Genomic DNA, 10,405 nt, shown 5'->3' on the forward strand with positions numbered 1-10,405 from the left:
GCAAAAACAATTATGCATAAGAAATGCGCCGTGAGACTGAGCTTCTATTTTATAACGCAAAAACTAGAGATGTTAAAGACTAGAGACGCTTCAGGGCGCTGCTTTCCACATCGGATGGTAGCGTTGGCTGCAATGGGAGAATGTGAATTGGAAAAGCTGTAAACATCATTCACATTGGAGTATACTTTAGGCGGACTTCGCAATCTGTTCCAAGGTATCACCCCAAGTAGCACAACTCGCCGGTTTGGGACTGGGGCGGTACCGGTCTGCCGGTAAGATCCTACTGGGGCGACGCTGGAAATGCACCGCGGGGCGACAACGGGCCAGTGAGATTGCCAGTCACCGGCCAGTGACTGAAACTGACTGGGACGCCTGGCACTGGGCGTCCCAGCGAGTTCCCGGGATGCTGCCAGCACAAATCCCCAGCGTAGTACCAGTAACGCGGTAAGATACCAGCAAGACCCCAGGCTAGCGGCCTCAAGCCATACAGTCCCCGGGCTTGTTTTGTCCCAGCGAGTTCCCGGGTTGCTGCCAGCACAAATCCCCAGCGTAGTACCAGTAACGCGGTAAGATACCAGCAAGACCCCAGGCTAGCGGCCTCAACCCATACAGTTCCCGGGATGCTGCCAGCACAAATCCCCAGCGTAGTACCAGTAACGCGGCAAGATACCAGCAAGACCCCAGGCTAGCGGCCTCAAGCCATACAGTTCCCGGGCTTGTTTTGTCCCAGCGAGTTCCCGGGCTGCTGCCAGCACAAATCCCCGGTGCACTAACAGCAGTACCGCAAGATACCAGCAAGATTCCAGGCTAGCGGGCTAAAAGCGTACAGTTCCCGGTCTTGTCTTACAGCCTAACATGTGCTTTTGTGTGCAATTTACACCTGAATAGAAATGATGTAGTTCATAAGAAGGGTAATTTTAACAACAAATGAGTGTAAACAATTATGTCGCACTGTACATGAAAGTAAATTTCTGGCATAGGTATACACCTTTTTGGTAAAGCGGCTGCCACAGCCATCTGTCGCTCATACACGTGATAGCAAATAAAACATACAAAATTGTTACCGTAATTGTTTATTGTCAGCTCCAGTGAAGCTACAGCTTGGCTGGTCATCATGGGCTTGTCGCTAGAGGAGTGCGCTGGATGAAAGAGGCTGCATGTTACGGGCCTAGGAAATGTTCTTCACACTTTTCATGCAGCTTGTGATGCAAGTCGACCATGCACCCAGGAAGGGGAGTCCTTCATTAGAGCACCTGCAAAGAGAATCAACAGCACAGTAAAATGACAGGGTAAATCAATACCAGCTGCACATGATAATCCAGAAATTCCAAACTGGGGCGAGGGCTTAAAAGGTTAAAACAGCGCAAAGGACGACGGACAGGGTAAAGGACATGGACAGAGCTCTGACTCGAAACCAAATTTTCATTGAACTCAACGGTGCAATATATACACACTATTGAGAACAAAAAGAAGAAAATCAGCCTGAAAAACACCCAAAACAAAAGCACAAAAACTAAGTATCACCTCTAAAAAGATAAACCAAGCTAATCAAGTGGCCAGAAAACCAGAGGCATGAGACAAGAAGCCCATGTAAAGAAAAACTTTTTGTAACCAATGCGTTAATTGTCTTCATTTCATTTTCAATCTGGAAACTATATCAAAACGAAAATACTTTGATTGACCTAAGGGACACCTGTTACAACACACTGGATGACCAAGCGGCAAAAATGGCCCAGTTATCTCATAATCAAGGTCAGCTATTTGCATGAAGAAGGCCCACTTCAGAGAAAGACGTGGAAATCATCTACTTTAATTCAAAAGGGCGCGTCGAGAGACGGGCAAACTCGCCGGAGTAGTTGGCATGTAGTTTAACATTGCCGTTTGTCCAAATAGGTGCGAGAGATCCAGCATTTTTAGGTAAATATAGCGATTCATTAGTCTTACTGAGACAATGACAAATCATATCCTTGACATATTCATGACTCCAGCAAAACGGACAGCACCAAGCGGGAAAACCGGGAACCAGCCAGAACAGGTCGCTCTGCACCTCTCCACGTCTCTGGCGGCTTTCGCGGACACGTGTTGTCGACGCGGTGGCAAACAATGTAATTTGATGAAGGTCCAAATATTTCTCAAGTTTGCCTGAGTGTTCATCAGTGTGATGAAGCCTCAGTAAATTGTTTTCTTCTATCACGTGTTTGAAAGCCTGTTTACTCCACAACACACGATCGCGTGCTTTCAATTTCTTGGATGGGGAGGAATCAAGGAAAAACGTTTTGATTTCTTCTCTGTCTCGAATGACATTCAAAGTGACAACTACTCGGTAACTGATAAGTGGTATGTAAAACAGTGGACTGAGGACGACAGACGAGGTGTTTCACTGGAGGGAACCCCAATGCTGCAGTCAAGTGAATGGGAAGGTTCAATAGCTGCTTTTCTTGAATTTGGCTGTGTTTGATTAGCGTCAAGATTGAGCCACACACGCTGGTCGGCGCATTGGCTATTCATCTTGGCTGCTTTTCACCGAAAAAGCCTCTGGACCACACCGAAAAAGTTGGGCTGATTTCGAATCTACTTGATTCTGGAAAACCTGCTCGCTGCATACGATTAATGAGGGATATTGTCTGCTTTTAAAAAGGTGGGGGGCGCGTCTCGCAAAGTTAGAAGCTGTCACGACATTATGATCTATTGCGCCTCCAATATTTATAATATACCATCGTTGAAGCCAGCAGCAATATTCGTCTACATTGCTCAGGTTGTCCGGCCACAAAAGATACTCTATTTCTCTGTTCAGGATTTGAAGTCCAGTTTAATGCAGAGGGGTTCTGCGTGAATCTCCGATGAAGACTCTCTTCAAATTTGTCCGCAATCATCTCCGTGCTGCCGGCTAGAACCATATGTCTGAGTTTAGGTAGTATCTCTCTGTCTGTGAAATATACTTTGATTCAGCAGTTCACCAAATAGCTTGTCAAGTAAGCTCATGTTTCAGCCCAAATAATATACTAATAACCCCTTAGTGGGACCATGGTACGTAATATAATGCATAACCCGCACATTCGTCAAAATGACTTCGATTGTCACTAAAACCCGAGTTGAAATACGAGTATCAGCTGCTTAGTGGGGCTCAAGAAGCTCAAGCTTGGCCAAGAAGCGCTTGCTTAATTTTCGTAATTTTCCTGCAGCCTGTGTTGCTGATCGAGCAGACGACTGGAGCTGTTTCTTAAAACGCACAAAAGCTCGATTTCGCCGACAGATAAGTCGTATGGTCGAGTGATGCGAGTTAGTTGAAAATTACTGTCGGTGGAACAATTCAGTAGTCATCGCTGCTTTCCTTACCTGATCAAAACTGATTAGAGTTTATTACCGTCTCTCCGGAGCCCATAGTTTCGGTAATGAACGAAACCTCCAAAACAAAAGTTTGACATGAAAAGAACAAAACAAGAACAAAAGAACAAAGCACCGGGAAAACAAAACTATGCTCTGCAAGTTTATCTGCACCGGCTACACGTAACCGTCGCAGTTTAAATACCTATAAAATAGGGCATTAAACCAAAGAAAATCTGTTAAATTGAATGCGCTACCTGTTCAGGCGGCCCGGCCGAGCCGACGCGACCTGTTTCCAGCCGCCATGTTTGTTTGGTGGTGGCGCCCCCTATAGATCGTGGGAGTCGTGAATACAGCTCATTGTTGTACACATACTAATGAGATTGGGTAGACACATGTAAACATATAATATATTGCAGAGTATGGCCCCTGTGTTCCCACATAATGGCAACCTGACTAAAACTCATCTGCAGACTTCATCAAATAAAAAATAGCGACTTACACAGAAACTAGTATATATTATTAGCGTCCACCATAAACTCACATTGAGTGTTTACCATCAGCATGCCCCATAGCCCTTGAAAATGCCCGCAAGCCTCACTTACTTTAAGCATATGACATCATATGACAAGAAACATTTTCTCGTGATCATCATTAATATCTACAGGTGCGAACAGTTCAGGCAAATCAATAGAAAGATAACAAATCAGTAGTGAGGTGGTGTACAGTGGCTGGTAGGTGCAGGTTAATATGTATGGGACATCTATTTTCTGAGTAATATTGTTTATCTGGTCAATTTTCTTCACAGACCCATCACATACTGAGACAAGGTTCTCAATACATGGCTTGCATTGACGTCACATCAGCCGCCATTGCTCCGTACCGTTCTCCTGTGCCCGTAAATTCTGCAGCCTACATCTGACACAATTGAATTTGTTTTTCTGGTCAAGGCTTGCCGAGAAGAGCTGATTCGATGGTGCCAAATGTATGCCGCAGAAGGCTCCGTACAGGAACCTGGTACGGAGCAATGGCGGCGGGTACGGTGCCATATGACGTCACGTGCAAGGCATGTATACAGTGAAAAACAGGAAGGAGGAGTGAGTTCCATATTTAGTTTTGCACAAGCTATGTGGGAATTGACTTCATCCTCTTAGAATTTATTGGAGTGGATCTGGGTATGATTATGTCTAGCCCGACAATACTGCTAGGAGTACCTTCAAAACCTTCAGAAAGGGGTAGAGGAAGTTTGAATCATAATTTCCGCAATGCGATGAGAGCTGCTCATACTGAGAATTGATGTGAGCCAATGTTGTCCATCCTTCTGCCTGAAATATCTATGCGTCAGCCACCCCCTATCAGACAAAGTTTCAGCTGAGCGCTTTTTACGGCCCGCTCCGCTCAGCCACTGAGCAGGAAAGTAACCAGGCACGCACGTAACGCTAAGTCGGCAGTGGACATCGGGGGTGCAGGAGTTGTCTGCTCCATCGGCATCTGCGCTCCGACTGGTCGTTGCTGACTGAGCGTTGTGAGCATGCAGGTGCTTTCCTTTTGAGTGGAGCGGGTCGTAACAATGCTCAGATAAAACTATCTAATGTCTATGTCGCAGCCTCAACAGCCAAACGAGCAGTCTTCTTCCTCGCTTGCACAATAGAACAAAATTGCACTGCATACTGCTTTAGAGGCTTGTTGGCATGTTTCACACTCACTCTCTGCAGACAGCTAGGACTGTCGGTAAGCGAGGAAAAAAAAAGTGTGAACACATATTATGCACGCCAAAAGAAAACATCAATGGGACTACACGAGACTGCATTAAAGTTGCCAATTGGGCGTGTTTTATACCGCACAGCCACTGTGCGTGCACAAGTAAACTAGAGGTGCTATGTTGCGCTTTTTGCACTCCCAGGAGACTTGGAAGAGGGAAGTGACGTCCACGACACAGCAAACGCAGATTGGATGTTGACAGAAGAAAACGAAATCAACATCCAATCTGCGTTTGCTGTGTCGTTGACGTCACTTCCTTCTCCCTAGTCTCCTGGGTGTGCAAAAAGCGCAACATAGCCCCCTAGCTCTACATATACCGCTCAGCACACCACAGCTAGGCTGAATCACATAAGTGTCACACTTGCCGAGCTTGAAGTACAGTCGTGATCTCTACGAATGTGAACAAGCGATCGTCGACTGCTCAGTACTGGGAGCATCATGCACCAGCGAACTTGCTCTCCTTTTAAAATGCCTTGCGAACCAAGCATGGTAAGTCATCTGATAAGGAGAGAACGTCACCACGGACAGCACTGAGCAGTTGATAATCACCTGCTTACCTTCATATGTATCAAGTCTCTACCTGGCCGAAGTAGGCAGTATGTGTGCAGCAGAAACGGCTGTACTGAAATCTCAAAAGGATGAAAGATCAGAGCAGGCTTGGTAAGCTTTCACATTGCAAGTATGCCCACGCGAATTTCACTTGCTAAAACATAAACACGAATTTCAAATTGTCATCCAGGACAAGCTGCTATTACACAGCTATATATATAAGGCAGCTTACCATCAGCAACCTCTGCAGACTGCCATGGACCTGATCCTCAACTCGGCTGGTGATGCAGGAACCAATTGGCCTAGTCGATGCTAGCTTCCGTTCGGCAAGGGCTGCACTGAGTATAAAGGTGAAAAAAGTGTTGTAGATAATGTGAAACAAACAAAAGCAATCCTAGCATCCACAATTCGCTAGAGGCACTGAAAACAAAAATCAGAGGTTGGGTCAATTATGTTAATGCAATATACTTTGGACACATACCATGACTGCAGGTAAGATATTTGCTGCCTTCAATCTAGATCTGCTTGAAAATTTATTAGCCAAATAAATATTTTATAAGCTGAAATATATTTTGATGGAACTACAAAATCTGAAGACTATCTCTGCAAATATGGTGCTATCTAGTACACCAGAGATGAGTAGAATTGGATTACAGCATCCCCCTTACAAAGATTGAAGCAAAACAAGTATAGAGTCTGCCGTGCCACTACAGTAAAACCTCGTTAATTTGGGTCTCATGGGAACGGCAAAAATGTCTGAATTATCCGAAAGTCGAAATATCGAAAGGACAAAGAAAGCTGCGCGAAAACGTTTACTTTATTTTGAGAAGAAATCCGTCATTACCGCCTGCTTTCTGGACGACACTTGGGCGGAGACGGCAACTTTCCTTAGCGCGGTCGAGTGCTCCACCGCACTCGCACTGTCGGAGCTACGCATCCCGTGCGCTGACAATGTAGTACAGCAAGGACTCTTCTAGTTTCGGGCGCACCACCTTCCAAGGCCGCTTTCTTTTCGCGTTGAACTTCTCGCTCTCGAAAGCCTGTAGATATCGGCCGCAATTTTTACGTACGTGGCCAAAGTGCTTCTCTTGACGTTGCAACTTTCCATCACATGTCGAGAGACGCCGCCCTCCAAGGCCCTCAGTATTTCCACTTTCGTCACTAAATTCTTAGCCTAGTACAGCTGCAATGGAAAACGAGTAGCACAACTGACCAGTAATCGCAGCGGCGAAATCGCAACACCCGGCGCTATTTTTCCCGAGCGCCGATACCGAGAGTGCCAGTCATGTTGCATTTTTCAATACGGGGGTGGCCGGCGAAAAATTGAGGGATAAAATAGTTGTTAAAATGGCGGGCTTTAGGATACCCGCGTAGAGGCATAAAACGTGACTGTCACTCTTGCTATTGGCACGCTCGGGAACAATAGCCCCGCGTGTCGCGATTTTGCCATTCCGGTCGTCGGTCACTTGTGCTACCCTTTTTCCGTTGCAGCAATGCTTCTGCCGCTTCCATGCCAGGAGAGTAACGCGCTGAAGCACGGCGATCCAGAGCAAAACTGGTTCGAAACACGGAGAACCGAAAGAGCGAAGAACCATGGGAAAACCGGAAAAACCCCGTGTGCACTTCGGATGGATAGCGGTCATACCCTTTGGAACAGACGGTAGCTAGCGCCACCTGCCGAATTCGTCCGAATTAACCATAGTGCGCCGCGTTCTCTCCGAATTAATGAGCGTTTGCTGCCATTGACTAATACATACGTTTGACGAGACCGGATCGACAGTTCAAATTATCCGAATTAGCGGGGGTTGAATTAACGAGGTTTTACTGTACAACAGAAACGACTCTATTGTGATCTCGTGGAGATCAGAGTTCGGAACAGGCACGAAGGATTTGGCACGAGAAATATGCCAATGTCATTATTCATTTTTGCAACATTAAAATTACTCTGAAAGTGCGACCAGCTGCAGGGTGTATTCACGCAAATCTTGCGAGTGCTGAATTGTAGGCACAGTGCCCTGGTTGTGTTCATGTGCGATATATGACCAAATACCATAGAGACGAATACTGCAAACCTCTCCGAAAACCAATGGGTGTGGCGAACGGCGTGATTGGCGCTGTTCACCTCTCTTGCCGTCCATTTGTGTTTGTGTGTTGCCACTTCCAATGGGAAGGCTTCAGCCATTATTGGGAACATTAAATAAACAAATAAAAATATAAACACAACACACACAGCAATACTGGCAGCAAGTCGAGACGCACTTCTGTTGTAAGCTCAGCATTCCGCTTACGAATGGGATGCGCAATTCCCCTACAGGATTTTATTCCACGTGAGTGGCATCGAAATTGCTAAAGGCCAGTCCATAAACACAGTCTGTGTTAAAAACAATCCTATCAGCAATAAGTTGCTATTATATTGCTCAATATATGGAGCATCTTACCATGAACAGCCTTGGCAGTCTTCCATGAAGCCTGGCCTTCAGCAGAGGAACTGTCATTCTCTGTCGTCTCAGGACACTCACATCAGGATGGCGGAAGTGAATGCCAACTTCTACTTGGTAAGGACTGCAGTAAGTATAAAGATGAAAACACAGATTAGAATATACAATAAAAAATATCATGGACCAACTTGAAAAAAGTGCACAAAAAGACAAGGACAAAAGGAAAGGAACACATAGGACGCAGACTGGTGCACACTCACAACTTGATCTATTGAACATAAAAGAAAAAAGAAAAATAATCAGAGAAATCAGAAAGGCTGTGTTCGGAGAACGTGAGCTTCAGAAACCGGGGCGTGAGCAAAAGATGTCAGGTAGATTGTTTTACAGACACTTCGGAATTAACAACAGCCTTCCCATGTAATAAGGTGGCGAGTTCATTCTGATTGAACATCCTGAAAAATAACAGACAAAAAACAAGGAATAAAGGAGAGGAAAACATACACTACATACGAGTGTAGACTCCCAACTCACAAATCGGAGAAGAAAAAAAATAAAGAATGCAAAAGGAGCTTTAGCAAAAGTTTGAACAGGTCCAAGTGGAACGTGCTCCCACCCATATGCATAAGACTGTAAACACGATTTTCTTGGCAGCTCAGGTAACAGACGGATGTGCGAACACATTGGTCGCCCATACTATGAATAATAAAGGCCTAAAATAATTCCCTTGTATGTTTTTCACAGTATCTGCTAATTATTCACGTTTTCTCTAAAAGCCTCGTCCCACTAGAGTGACAAACACCGATTTTTGTCCGACGACACCACAAAGTTCCGTATCGCCGATGCTGTCCCACTGCAACGGCCAACACCCGCGACAATCGCCGACAAACCATCGACGACGGACGAGTTCTTGTCTGTTGTTGGACTTAAAGCGCAGCAAGCAGTCCCACCGAGGAACATCTCTCGGATACAAACTTATCCTCCTCGCCCGCTTGTGCCCTCTGTTGCCTCTCTTTCCACCCTCCCACCCTTCCTCCCGTGGCTTGCTCCGCCGCTCGACCTTCAGAGAAGCTTTTGGCGGCCTCTCCTCGTTCCCGCAGTTCCAGTCCGTCGATTGCTCATAGTGGTCGCGGGCGCGGCTTGCTTGCTGGCGCTGGGCAGTCATGTTGCGAAAGGGTTGTCTGTGGCTGGTTTTGCTCGCAAAAACTTGGTGCGCGATTTGGTGCTTCAAGACGCCGAGGTCTACGCCCCTGCATCAGGATGGATACACCCATGCTCGAGAACTGACCAAAGACCGCTCAACACGAAGTAGGACACGACGTTCCGCGGCAAGCCATTCCGGCAGACAAGACTTGTCATCACGTTCTGTGATAATCGGGACGCCGTATTGTCGCCCATAAAACGCCTGCCCTCGATCATTCGGATATGAAGTTTTAAACATCCTCAAAATCGGGGTGAAATTCCTTGGTGCTAACCTAGAATTCCTCGAACGACCCCTGACCCCTCACCCCCCCCCCCCCAAAAAAAAAAGGAACGATTCGGGTATTCTAGTTCAGAAAAAGTTTGGTGTCAATTGTCACGACTGTTTGTGGAAAGTCGCCAACGGCAAATGAAGAGAAGCGGAAGCTTTAATCAAGAAATAAAGTAATCGTCTCCACTTTCACCATGTTTGTCGGCGCATTTAATACCCAAAGAGCGAAATATGAAAACCGTGTTGCCAGACTGTTTATCTGTGTATTTTGAAATGTTTTGTTGACAACTCCAGTCCCACTAGGAAAGAAGTTTCTTCGTCCCCGTGTCCTGCGTCGTGTCCGCCAGGTGGGACAGCGTGCGTCGTGTGTCGCTGTCGTTTGTTGCTGTCTGTCGCTCTAGTGGGACGAGGCTATAAGGATGACACACGAGCAGTGTAAAAAGTGCATAAGTAGGTGACAATTCATTGTAAATTTTAGAGAGAGATTGAGCTGTCTTTATGTATTGGCCATCAATATGTTGCCTTAACAGACAAGGAAATTATGGTTTTAAAATCTGCTCTTGCTAATGGGTGAATTGGCGCATTCCACTTGGGCCTGTGCTTGAGCTCCTTCCGCATTCTTTATTTTTTTCCTTCTCTGTTTATGCGAGTCGAGAGTCTGCGCTTGTGTATGGTTTACTCGTAACTCTGCTTGTCTCCTTGCCTTTTGTGGTGAACTGTTTTTCAAGGTGTTCAATTAGTAAAGCTCACCACCTTACTACAATCATGCAACAACTAAAAACAATTACAACCTACACCATTCGCTCAAGGCGGTACCAAACGAAAAAATACAGGGATTGGGTGAGGTATGTCTAACACTATATAC

This window comes from Ixodes scapularis, unplaced genomic scaffold (assembly GCF_016920785.2).
Source record: "Ixodes scapularis isolate PalLabHiFi unplaced genomic scaffold, ASM1692078v2 ptg000146l_1___fragment_2___debris__unscaffolded, whole genome shotgun sequence".
Lineage (NCBI taxonomy): Eukaryota > Metazoa > Arthropoda > Arachnida > Ixodida > Ixodidae > Ixodes > Ixodes scapularis.